The sequence below is a fragment of the Magnolia sinica genome, chromosome 9 (assembly GCF_029962835.1).
Source record: "Magnolia sinica isolate HGM2019 chromosome 9, MsV1, whole genome shotgun sequence".
Classification (NCBI taxonomy): domain Eukaryota; kingdom Viridiplantae; phylum Streptophyta; class Magnoliopsida; order Magnoliales; family Magnoliaceae; genus Magnolia; species Magnolia sinica.
This window is the reverse complement of record NC_080581.1, coordinates 7,596,861-7,610,509: the sequence shown is the minus strand read 5'-3', so window position 1 is coordinate 7,610,509 and position 13,649 is coordinate 7,596,861.

The window sequence follows — 13,649 nt, the reverse complement described above, 5'->3', positions numbered from 1 at the left end:
GAACCGTCCATCATGTAGGCCAGCCAAAATACTTCCAAGAGACATTGATTTTACAAAAATAATGCAAGGAACGCGAGAGTTATGAAGCCCCGAACTTGGCTGCGAAAAGGCTTTTGCTGCGCGTGCGATAGCTTCCCAAATCCGATTTCCACCACTCCAAAAGCTATAAAAAGAGTTCCAAACATGGAGAAGGGGGTGTGCTTGAACAGGAGACGTCAGATAGAGAAAGAGAAGCAGAGAGAGAAGTTTTGAAATTTTTATAGATTTTTTCTTTATTTTTCTTCTTTTTCCTATGATTATGTTAGGCCAAATCTCTTAGTTAGGGCTAAGAGGTGAAGCTTGTGGCGTGATGGGAGCTTCTACAGGTTTGATTTGAACTAAACTGATTGACTCTGTTTTAATTTAAGAAATTCTTTTAGTCATTAATGGTTTGTTGTGATTTAAATTACAGTAGATCTGTGATGGCTTGAATAATTCCTTTCCTTTTATTTTGATGTTCGGAAACCTTGTTGTTCGCCATCGTCTCATAGACATGGTTGGATGATGGAATCCTTCCTAACACTCATACATCTTTTAGTTGGTTATGGATTGGTCTAAGTTCTGTTGTTTACCTTGTCTCTTAGGCATGGATTTGTGATGGAATCATACCAAATTCTTATACCTTTCATCTCTTGAAAACTATATCAAGTAAGTTCAGTATAATATCCATGAAGCAGGCATAAGATCTCCCTGATCTCTACAAGTGGATCCTCTGAATCCCTAGTTCCCTTTCTCTAAATTCTTTAAGTTTAGATTAATATTTCACCATTATTCCTCAAATCACAATTGGTTTAGATTTCATCTTAGCCTAGTTCTAGATCTAGTTATTTTCAGATAACGTACAGGTTTCAGTCCCTGTGGATTCGACCTCGGTCTTACCGAGTTTATTACTACATCACCAACCCATTCCAGTTGGTCCAACCGACCTCCAAGTTCAGGATTGCTTGGGGCAAGGCGGGCCCCTCCCTCCTTCGACGGTTTTCAATTTCCTCCACCAAGATATGATTGATGCCATCTTCCAAGGCAGTTTCTGTACTTCGGAAGAGCCTAATGTACCTTACTGGCCCTTCGACCCATCCGGTCTATTCTCTGTCAAAACTGCATGGGCGGAATGCAGATTTCGTAGGCCAAAGGTGGATTGGTGCAAATATTTGTGGTCTCGCCACTTGCCGCTAAAGATTCCCTTGCTGATGTGGAGTCCTTCATCAAGCGGTCTTGGTTAACACCGCTATCCAATCTAAAGGCATTCACCTTGCTTCTCGATGCGTATGCTGTGACGGCATCTCTTCACATGGGCCTTCTGTGGAATCCATCAGTCACATATTCATATCCAGCCCCCGCGTGAAAGCTATATGGTCCCTATTTGCAACCATTTTTGGAAAATCTCCTCTAGGTGCTTCCTCGATTGCTGACCGACTTTCCCAATGGTGGAGAAACCCTTCCCCTGGGGGATGGGCTGGAACTATAAGTAATTTGGTGTCAGGTCTTATCCTTTGGGAGCTGTGGAAAGGGAGAAACCAAGGCAAATTCGACAACAACCCGCCTGCAATTCAAGTCCAGGTAGCCCGGATTAAAAGCTGGATATCCAACATCTCCCATGCATCTAGCCGAGCCTCTAGCTTCTCGGTTCATAGCAGTCGCGCTCTTTCATCGTTAAATCTTCGGTTCGGTTCGGCCCCCTTTTCTTCTAAACCATTCTAGGTTATTAAGTGGCTTAAACCTCCTCTTGGCTGGGTGAAAATGAATGTTGACGGATATGTCAGGGGCAATCCAAGTATGGCTGGTGGTGGAGGTATTTGCAGAGGTGAGAAGGGTGAGTTCCTATTCGGGTTCCACGCCGGATACGGTAATGGTTCTAACACTCGAGCCGAAATTAGGGCTGTCCATGATGACCTCTTTCATTGCTTCTGTAGGGGCTTCTCTAAAGTCATTGTTGAGTTCTACTCGTTGCTAGTGATCTCTATCCTTTCCCAAAATTCCCAGTCCAACTGAAAATGGAGGTACTGGTTGGCTCGAATCAAGAGAACGCAGGAGTTGGGCAAAGTAAAATTCATGCACATTTTCAGGGAAGGTAATGAACCGGCTGACGGTCTGGCTAGAATGGGTAGCGGCCTGCAATCCTCTGCCACATTCGCTCACGTCAACGCCCTCCCGAGAGAAGTGAAGGGAAGGATTTTGCTGGACAGAATGGGTCTGGGCGCTATTAGGACATGATCTTTCACCATATTTTCATTTTCCCGATCGGTAGTTTCTTTTTCATTTCTACGATAGGCTTTGGATAGGCAGTCTTCCTATCTAACCCAAATGTAAAGCAGTTGTAATCTTTTACATATGAATACAAATCATATTTTTTAAAAAATACTATGAATATTCGCCGGCGTGTCCTATGCTTAACATGGTTTTACACGGCTGTTCTAAGACAACCACAACACATATCCAAGTGAATACGCACCCAGAGATTGGAGCGACTATTTATGACAACCAATCCTCTCTAAGATAGGAATTGATGTACTGCGTATACATAATGACTCACGTACACCAACCAGTGCAACATCACTCGAGAACCCTGGAATTACGTGGCGCTTCAAGGCCGCTACCGAAAACGCATTATGTCCACGATATTTAATCAATCGCTAGAAGAGGGATTCCCAACATAGTACTTACATCAAGCGAGAGTTCCTTTATCCATGGTCGGTTAAGAATCACAGGTCACCTGCCAAGCCCTTAAGGAAAAAGGGCGAGTGATAATAATCAACTCGAATAAGAGGCGAGTGACAAGGGTCAACTCGAGGATGAGGAGAGAGGTTAAAGCCAACTCAATAAATAGATGAGCGGCAATGGCCGATTCTTTAATAAGGGTGGCAATGGCCAACTCCATGATTAGAAGAGCGACCACCATCGATTCTTGGTAATGGAGAGTGGCAGAGCCAAATCAATAGTAAGGTAAAGGCAATGTGCACCCATAACTTCTCATGAATCCAGGAGAACCTCTTACAATGGATATCATGTAAAAATCTCGAAAAGGACCAATAATTGATGGTGAAACATATAATCGCATGCAAGATTCAAAGCGATATATAAAAGGCTGAGTAAAATACACCTAAAGGCAAGATTAAATTTCATGAAGACATAAAAAGGTGAAATAAATACATGAAGGCATGAAAAGGCTAAATCAACTGGTGACATAAAAAACGCAAAATCATACACAGGAAGGTATGAAAGAGCAGGGAAAAACATTCAATCGAATTAGCGTAAGCCTAAAGGATAAAACCCTCACATTGGCTGTCTGAGTGTCCTCTAAGGTTAGATGTCTGACAACTTAGTTTCACCTATTTTGCATTAAGCTGAAGTGGTTGTTAGAGGTTCCATGCAAGATCTATGTTTCTAGAACCTGGCGAATCTTTCTACCGAGTCAACTCAGCCTTGACTCGAATTCTTTATTTCTTCTTCTTTTCTTCCGTTCTTTCTTTCTCCTTCTGCTTCTCCTTCTCCTTCTCCTTTCTTTTCTTTTTTTTTCTTTTCTTTTCTCTCTTTCTGATACATCTAGTAGAATCTGGACAGCCATCCTCTCCCACATTATCTTCTTTCTCTAAATTTCTAGGATTCTCTCTTTCTAACTGTGTCCTCTCTTTCTGGTTGGGCTCTTTATAAGGCTCTAGGACAAAAATTCGCACGAGGGACGAGTCCCGACCGCATACAACAACGGCTGACCTCTTCTCTCTCTCTCTCTCTCTCTCTCTCTCTCTCTCTCTCTCTCTCTCTCTCTCTCTTTCCCACGTTCTTTCTTCTTCTCTATGAGAGGTTTTTTATAGGCCTGAAAGCCTCTAGGCCCTCACGAGAGTAGAGTTATAGTCGGACAATGTTCGACTTTTCGCATTCTATTTGCGCACAGAAGTTGCATACTCGGCCTGTGCGTGCTCATGTTTGTGGAATGGTTGTGGTAATCATTCCCATCTTCTTGGTAGGGGAGATTTTCTTAAAGTGGTTTATCCAATGGACGTCTCTGATCGTCCTTAAATCTTCTCTTTGGCTCTATTATTTTAGTCAGTAGACGGCCATTGCTTCACTGGCAGATTGACTCTCAATCCTTCTTGGTTTGGACTGGGATTTTGTGCATGGAATACGGTAACTGTTTACGCAAGAATTTTCGCATCCAATCCACGTATGAAACCGGATCTTCTTTCTTGCGCACAGTCCCATTGTGACTAGAACTGTGACCAGGTGGAAGCTTTTCTTTGGGTAAGATGTCTCAGGGTTGGGCCGAGTTGGTCCCTTTACAAAATGGACAGTTCCGATTTCTCGATTAGCTACGAATGGTGGGCCATCAGTGATCCGAAACGGACGGGTTCCGTTAACGCTGTGTAGAAGGCGAGAAATCCCACTTCGGGCGGGATTTATCGGGTCAAACGCCGTTTGACCTGACTGGCCATTCGGTGCGCTGCTGGTGATCCTCCGTTGTGTATGTGTGCAATGCAGGGTGGGATCCACCATAATATTATTTTGGAATCCACTCCGTCCATTCATTTTTCCCATCCATTTTAAGGCTAAGCCCAATATTGAATCATTTCCAAAGATCAGATGGGCCCCAAACTCCATATTTAGTGGCTGATCTATCCATGGGGTTATTTTTACAATGATCTGAGGGCTAAAATTTGATGTGTATAGTTGAATTTGGATTTCTAGGCATGGTAAAAAATTTCACGTCGATCGGATCGTGGGGGCCATGTGATCTGAAATTCAGGGCCTAGGGTAATGACATCTTTGTAATTAGTGCTGATATAAGAGTTTTGGGAAATCCAAGGGTTCTATATGGTTTTTGGCATGTTTCTAAGTAATTCTTATAAAAGAACTTACATCTAAATCATCATGGAAAAGGAGTTATTCATATATTCATGTAAAAGAAGGTACGTACGTCAAATTACATGATGGATGGTCTTGTTACAAAATCAACGGTCAGATGACTTAATCTATGAATGGAGATCATCCTCAATGGTTAGGTTAGTGTCAAAGCGAGGATGCTAGTCCGGGATAGTTGAATTGGTATTGTACACATGTACGTATTATGTTACATTTCATGGTAACGCCCGAGGACTTTCGATGCTCGAGTATTGAAAAGTTCAGGGCGTTACATGAAGTGCTAGAACCATGAGTTTTTTAGACACATAAAGAATGATTATATAAATCCAAAAGCAAGAAAAGAGAACTTATAGGCTTCTTCCAGGGAAGCCAACACTACAGAGTTTGATGAAGGTGTGGGTGAAAGTGATGTGTTATCTATGTCCATGGTCGGACACTTATATGATGAACGTAATGATGAGTGGATTTTGGATACTAGGGCATCATATCATATGACTCTTCATCAGACCTGGTTCACTAGTTACAGAGAGTGCGATGGTGGTCTTGTATTTATGGGCAATGATGATTCCTGTAATGTTGTGGGTGTTGGATCGGTCCGCATCAAGATGTTTGATGGCATGAAGCGTACCTTGACTGAAGTGAGACACGTTCCAAATATCTGGTTGATTTTTGGTTCCATGGCCAAGTGTCCAAGATCTCACCTGATGGACAGATTGGATGTAATAAACATAGCATGCTGGGCTAGAACTTGGTTGTGGCAGAGGATTCCAGTCCGACTTACAAGACAAACTGACTTCACTCAGAAACACCTGCTTCTCCTCTCTCTCTCTCTCTCTCTCTCTCTCTCTCTCTCCTTATTAACTATTGGTTCATGTTATTAACTAAGATAAGAAATTATACAAATCCGAAAACTTATGACATCGACCCTACAATAAAAACGCCTGCTTCTCTCTCTCTCTCTCTCTCTCTCTCTCTCTCTCTCTCTCTCTCCTTATTTAGAGTCATCCACAGATAGCTTTTCTTCACGTGTCGCTCGCCTTATCACTTCCTTCATAATTTTCTCTTGAAATCTAGCTTATCTCCCTTGCCTCTCTAACATCTCTTACCCTTCCATATTTCTCCTTTTAATAACTACTCTACCCTTGTACTTTGTACTATGACTGTTCACCTTGTCAGGGTTAAAAGGGTCATTTAGTTTTCTACTCCACCGCTCCATTCTGAGTTTCTTTTCTGTCTGTCGCAAGTTAAAGATCGTGTGCCGCTGCCCACTGAAAGCCCACAAGATTGTTTTATTATGATTTAAACCGTCACATATCCGAACTGTACCTAACTCGATCCGACTAGTTTTCCTGACCGAGTCAGACTCGGTTCGGGTCAGGCCAACAGGGCATCGGATCGAATTGAGTTAGCTGACTCGAACTCGGTCCCAGATCGGATTGAGTTCCGCTCAATCATTTGAAAATTTCGGATCGAGTCGAGTTGGACCCAATCCTGTCTGACTCGACTCGATGCCCACCTCTAATTACATGCACCTAACTTGGAGGTCAACTGTCGGACTGATTCCTTGTCCAATAGTGTTAAATAAATTCATAAGTTGGAGTTTGGATATAACATATATACTATGGTTGAATTCAATCTGTGAATCTTTTCACTAACGAGGTTGCAATCAAGCTATACATTCATGAAAGATGGATTTTACAGCAATGTGAAGGCCACTTGATTGTAACGAAATAAGAGGGCCAGTTGAATATTGATGTAGAGCGGGTCGCAGGAACTTTCATGGTAAAGATGGACCAAAGAAGGCCTAATCAGAGGTGAAAATGATCCAGACTGTCAGAACCTTAAAACAATCATATCTTGCAAATTGATATGAGTTTTTGGACATATCATATATGATTTTTTGCTAGGAGAAGCTACTTTAGCCAACTAACCCGCTATTTCTGATTGCCCATGCTGGATTTTCAAAATTCCAACAAGTCGACGATCAAAAGTCCATTTTATTTTCATTTTTACTATAAATAGTAAGTTTTAGTGGGCATATAACTTTTGATCCTTTGAGTTGTCGGAGTCGTGCCCAACACAAAAAGGGATTAGAAAAGTTAGGAGAACAAAACGGTTAGGCTAAATTGGATGGTTACTATTTTTAGCTGAAAACTATGAAGTCTAGTAGGAATGGTGACTGTATATAAATAGCAAGTTTACTATTTATAGTAAGTCACACTTTTACGGAGTTTGAGTTTTGAAACTCCGCTATAAGTTTGAGCTCATTATTTAAAAGAATGTAATTTTATTTTATATTTATCATCAATCAATTTATTTTGAATTTATTAGAAATTATTTCTATTTTTCATCCCTCGTGGATTCGAGGAAGCTCTATGAGGGGTCCAAAGAGCTCAGTGGATTCGGAGTAGTTATTCCTTGAGAAAGACGGTGATCAACCTCATCACATCCCTGCCTACATCAAATGTTACAAACATGAATATTGTGAAGAAGATAAAGAAGCCAAGTAACTTTACAACCAGTAGTGGTCATGGAGTGATATTCTGCATTAATGGAGGATATGAAGACAATAATTAGCTTATTTATTCACAATTGTTTTGCTTCTTTACTCCGACATCATGTAAAGTTAGAAAATAATTCTGTATTTTCATTGAGAGGCGAAATCCTAATTAGTAATTCCCTAACATAGACTTAGTTGCGTGTAAAGTAAAACTAAAATTAATTTTCCAATCAACACAGTTTCAGGTGTGCTCCCACCTTTTTGAAAAAAAAAAGAAAAAAAAGAAACTAAAATTATTACATTTATTTAATTACTTATTTCAAATATAATGTAAAAATTTACAATCTAATAAATAAAAAATCATGGTTGATCAAATCATTGGATGAGCTGCTAGGAATTTGGAGATTTTTGAGTGGTGTACATTGTTTTTATGATGTGGTCGACCTTATGAACGGATCGTCTGTACATCTAATATTTATCATAGTAGGTTTCATTCGTTGGACTGGTTGGATATCCTGCACGTACCGCATAGGTCCAATTTATACTATTTCATAACAAAAATCAAGCAGGGTATTTTGGTCATTTCATCTCTAAAACCACTTTCCCAGATACCGATTTGGAGGCAGTGTTTGGTAAAGTCGGAATTTCATGGAACTTTCGCAGCAAAAGTATTACATAAGTCTACCAAGAAAAGCTAATTAAATAACGGCCGTTATAAGATGCTCAGGCCGGCTATGACATTTGATACACAGGAACTTAAAACCTTTACACACTGCATATATTAACTCAAACAAAACGGCATATATTGTAGAACCCACTGTCTCTAAGTGACAATCCCCAAATGAGTTTGGTTGAGATAATCGTAGCCTCTGATTGGTGGACACTTGTTTGTCAAAACAGGACTGATGGATAATTTTCATTTTTGACCGTTCGATATATGTCCATCAATCTGATTGTCAGATAATCAAATAACCATGAATATTGGTTCATTATGCATCTAAACCGTGACCAATAATTTAGACAATTTAATTTGACCTATTTCCATGTAATTTCTTTGTGTGCCTACATATCATCCATTGCGATATGCCCGACTATCATAATTTTCCTCTCTAGATAAACTAACAATCTGAACTAGTCAGTGATGAATTTAGGGTCACACTCTCAAGAACCAGCCTGATTTCAATGGACGTCAGATTTCAGTGGATGGATAGTGACGTGACCCAGGAAATTGGAAGGAATGCAATCTACTTGGACTAGAATCCTTGGGAGCCAATTAAATATTACCGCGTAGAACGTCGGTGGGCGTTACCCTCACCATGTGGGGCCTATAAAGTGAAGTTGCGGTCTCTCGTGACCATTTGAAGTTTCGTAGAAAAATCTAAGGACGTGGGAGAAATCAATGCCTTAGTTCTGAAGGAATAATAGGTAGAAGTTGAAACCAATGTTGTAAAAGGTATGCGTGATGAACTTTCCAACAAGTTGCCCTTTTGCGTATTATCGAACACTACATTGATCTTATCACAGGGGAATATCTGCTTAATCATCCACATTAATAGATGAGTCTGAAAAATTACGAGATCTTGTAGAGAGAAGTGAAGGAACCATGAATTTGTGTATTGTTCTAGCCCTGTTGACGCCTAAGATGTTATAAAAGTCTAATACCAAGTATAAGGAAGAAAATAATAAACATCAACGCCAGAAAGTGTTTGAAGTGGATGATAACATGCTAGTTTATTTGTGCGAGGAGAAGTTTTCAATTGGTACTTATAACAAGTTGAGGAATAAGAAGATCAGTCTTGTTCCGATCCTTAGAAAAATTAAGGATAACTCTTATATTGTTGGTCTTCCCAAGTGCATGGATATCTCATGGTCTTTCAATATGGTAGACCTGTATGAGTATCATGAGCTGATTCCGTTGAATTACTCAAGTACGAGTTCTTTTCAAGCGGAGAGAACTGACGTAGGATGTGCAACGGATGCATTCTTAATAATTTGAATTAAAAGAAATCCAAACAAAAGCAAAAGTAATTCGTAAAATCCAACCCCAATCATGCATAAAGCATGACATAATTAGGTCATAGGCATGCCCTATTCGAAGAAATTCATTCCGGATAACAAGAAATTGACATTTGAAATGTGGACTATAAATCACTCGTAACTATTGATTCGGGAATCAACATGAAATGCATGACCTATCGATCTTTATGTAACGATGCTTCTAGGGTCAATCGGCTCGCAATACCAACTGAATTAATTTATTTTAGCCAAAAAAAAAAATATTGTATCATCTGTTTTAGCATTACGATTTTAGGAAAATTTTACTATTTTAGTAATTTTAAATTTTGTTGTATCTCCTTAGTTTTAGGGTTTTAAGATTTTTTAGAAATTTCTTATAATAATGCTGGGAATGTTCCAGTAAAGTTTATCTATATATTTTTATTTTTGGCAAATTAAGCTTCAAAAGAGTTTTAATATTATGGGTAACTTTCGAATTAGGATTAGAATTTTGTTATTTTTGGTAAATATGCTTCACTTATTGGAAGCCGCCATCCGTATAGAATTTGGTTTTGGAATTAAGTTCACTTGTTTTCGGCCGAAGATGATGCCGAAGATCAGATGATTCCTAAGAAGATGACACTGGAGAAGATGATGTCAGAGAAGAGTGCTGGACAGGGTGGTGGTGAGACCCAGAGGAGAAGTTTTGAAAGTTACTGTAATGCTCAAGGCCGGGGTTGAAAATGGGACTCTTGGTCAGCTTTGACCATATATAAGTGATATCAGTACACCGTATGTAGGTCTCATCTTCCCCCTTCAGTCGAATCCACTCCATCAATTCTCGTCGGAATTATGAGGAAGTATACTGCCTGAGAATGAATGATATCTTCCTACTAGGTGAACCAAACAACAACGAAACAATAGGTACTATTTTGGCTAACGTTGAGAGTTTATTTTCGTTGTAGGCTACAAATAGCTCATAATAAGGTGAAGATGACATCTTCCCAGAGAAAGCCGAGGAACATTATCAAAAGAATTGGATATACCTTCCGATGAGCCCTATCATCATGAAGCTTCGTTCCATGCTTCTTCGTAAAAAAAATAAATAATCATGAAGAGTATTGTTCAAAGCCTCTCTTGCACGCAATCTTCCTTCGTACAAATATGCGACGAACTGAAATCACGCACACTAATATCCTTGGGGTCATCCATGTATGTATGTCTGTTCCATACCGTGCATGTGTTTTTACTAGTTATTTTAGTACATGGTCCCAAATTTTTATCATATCCAAAAGGTCCGTGTCCCATCAAAAATTTTCAATGAAAGTATGAGATTTACACTTGGTCCACTTAATCTTTAGATATGCTTTAGTTTGCGGGTCTTGCATTAAAATGACCTCGTAAGATAAATGGACGGTGTGAATGAAACACTTCAATCACAATAGGCCCATAAACTCATATGGATCCAAAAAACCATCTGGCCATCATTACATACTGAGCGCTGAGTTCCGAGCAGGGTCCGATTTTATTTTTTTTTAAAAAGGGTCAGATCGAGGTCTGTAAAGGCATTTGTTGACCCTGAACTATTTATGGGGCGTTTGGCTGAGCCTATACTTAGGTCAATATCACAAAAAATTAAGCAAGGGTCTTACTGAATGGGTAAAAGCAAGGATGATCAGTCAGATAGGATGGTCTCAAGGTAAACCTCAGATCAGCGGTTCTGATTGGATGATCTCTTGACCATTGACCATCCATGTTAGCTTGCTGTGCACTGTTTGCCGAAAATGGATTGGCTACTCCCCATGCCACCAGCCAATGGCTGGTGGTCGGTGCTCTGTGGAGCCCAACATGATGTATGTATTTCATCCATGCCGTCCATTTATTTTTTCAGATCATTTTATAGTATAAGACCAAAAATAAGGTATATCGAAATCACTATAGGAAAGAGTGTTGAATGAGCTCGACCATTAAAAACCTTTTGGGGGCCATAAAAGTTTTGGATCAAGATAGATCTTTGTTTTTTCCCTTCATCTGGGCTGTATGAACTAATCAACAGATTGGATGTCAAATAAACAGTATAGTGGGCCTTAGGAGGATTTTAATGGTGGATATACAATCACTATTTTTTCCTATGGTGTGGTCCATCTGATATTAATATCCCTCTCAGCTTTGGGATCAAGACCTAAAATAATCTGTAAAAATGGATGAATGAAATGGATGAAATACATGCATCATGGTGGGGCCCACAAAGCACCGACCGCCAGCCATCGGGCTGGTGGCAAGGGAAGTATCCAATCTGCTTCCCTGTTTGCCATGTATATGTACAGTAAAAGGGGTTCTATCATTGTATTATGTAAAGATTATGTTGGGATGGATGAAAAGGGCAGAACTTACTCCAGTCCTCTGCTACCTCTTCTCTCCTTTGTGCTTCCTTCCTTCAGTCAAGATAACAGGTATGAAAAATCATATTCAAATCAGTTCAGATTCCGAATCGGTCCGGATCGAATCTAATTGAATCGGATTCCGGATCAGATCGGGTCGGATCTGGGCCAACCTGAACTCGACTCGAAAGTCTTTCGAATCTGAATGGACCTACCCGATTCGCACCGATCCAGGCCGTCGGTTCGGTTCGAATCAGGTCGGATCTAGTTGGATCGGGTCGGATATCCACCGGATCAGGTAAAAAATGTCCAGCTCTAATTATGTTAAAGATGGCTGGCCATCGGATGGGAGCGGATTAGATACGGCTCTGGCCCCACCCAAAATGGTGCGGCCTTCACAGTGGAGCCCACCTTGATGTATGTATTTTATATCCATGCCGTTCATATGTTCCGTAAAATCATTTGAAGGCATTACCCTAAAAATGGATTTTTTAAAAAAAAAAAATCCAAATCTCAAGTGGACCATACTATGGGAAACAGTGGTGATTGAAACGTCCTACCATTAAATAATTCCTAGGATCCACATTAATGTTTCGGTAATGTTTATTTTCCATCCAACCTGTTGACGAGATCACATAAAACTGGTTGAAGGGAAAAAAAACCAAGTACCAGATTTATCCAAAACTTACGTGGCACATTAATAGTCAATCACAACCTTTTCCTATGGTATGGTCCACCCGAGAATTGGATCTGCTTCATTTTTGGACTCATGCCCAAAAATGATATGAAACAACGATGAACGGTGGGGATATAGAATAAATCATCAAGGTGGATCCCAACGTGAAGTGTGATCTGACAGTGGTGTGCTAACGAGCTAACAAAAAATACAAAAATAATAATAATAATAATAAAAGGTGGATCCGAACGTAATGGCCACACCGTCTTGGGTGAGGACGCGGATTTCCTGGGAAAGCCTTTCGCAGGAAGTTCCTGCGCTGGGAACCCATGTGGGACCCACTGCAATGTTTATGCGATATCCTCTCCGTACATCCGTATTTTGAGTTCATTTAGGAAATGAGGCTAAAAATGATCCGTATCCAATGCTCAAGTGGGCTGAAAAAGTGATAATTAAACGTCCACAGTTGGAATATTCGTGAGGCCACATAAGTTTTGAATCATGCTAATATTTCTTTTTTCAGTTCATCCCAGTAGGAAGACGTTATTATCGGCATGGATGTCATGTAAACATCTCTGTCGAACCCAGGGAGGTTTCAACGGTAGGAATTTACCCAACTACCTCTTCCTTTAATACGGCCTACTTCCTTTAATACGGCCTACTTAAGTCTTACGCCTACCGTTGGAAAGTCCACGACCCATAGAATGGGCTGTGACCATTTCCCTCGGAGTAATCACTTGATTATTGACCGGTGGATATACATTCTATCCTCAGGTTTTTGGTTTTGAGCAAGTGAGGTCCACCGTAACCTTAGATGTAACTGGCCTTGCAATTGATGGGCAATGCCCTAAAAGATTCCCCCATTCAACAGAACCGTTCTTCTAAATTCTTCAGCATACCGTTAACCAGACAAAAAATGCCAGCCGTCCAAATTCGAGAAAAAAAATAAATGCTGCCAATGTCAGGATTGTCCAATCACTCATATTTTGGGTCGTGCCCCATCTACCGTGTTCGAAACAATCTGTACGGTTCTGATTTTCTGTCCGTCACTTATACCATCGTCGTATGCAATATGCATCAGTATGCATGGTTATGCTCGGCTAGAATATCAATTAATTTAATAAAATGATTCCGCGTAGGCCTGAAGAATCAGAATTTTGAATTAAAACCGGCGAAGGCCTGGACGGAAACAGTCCATAAT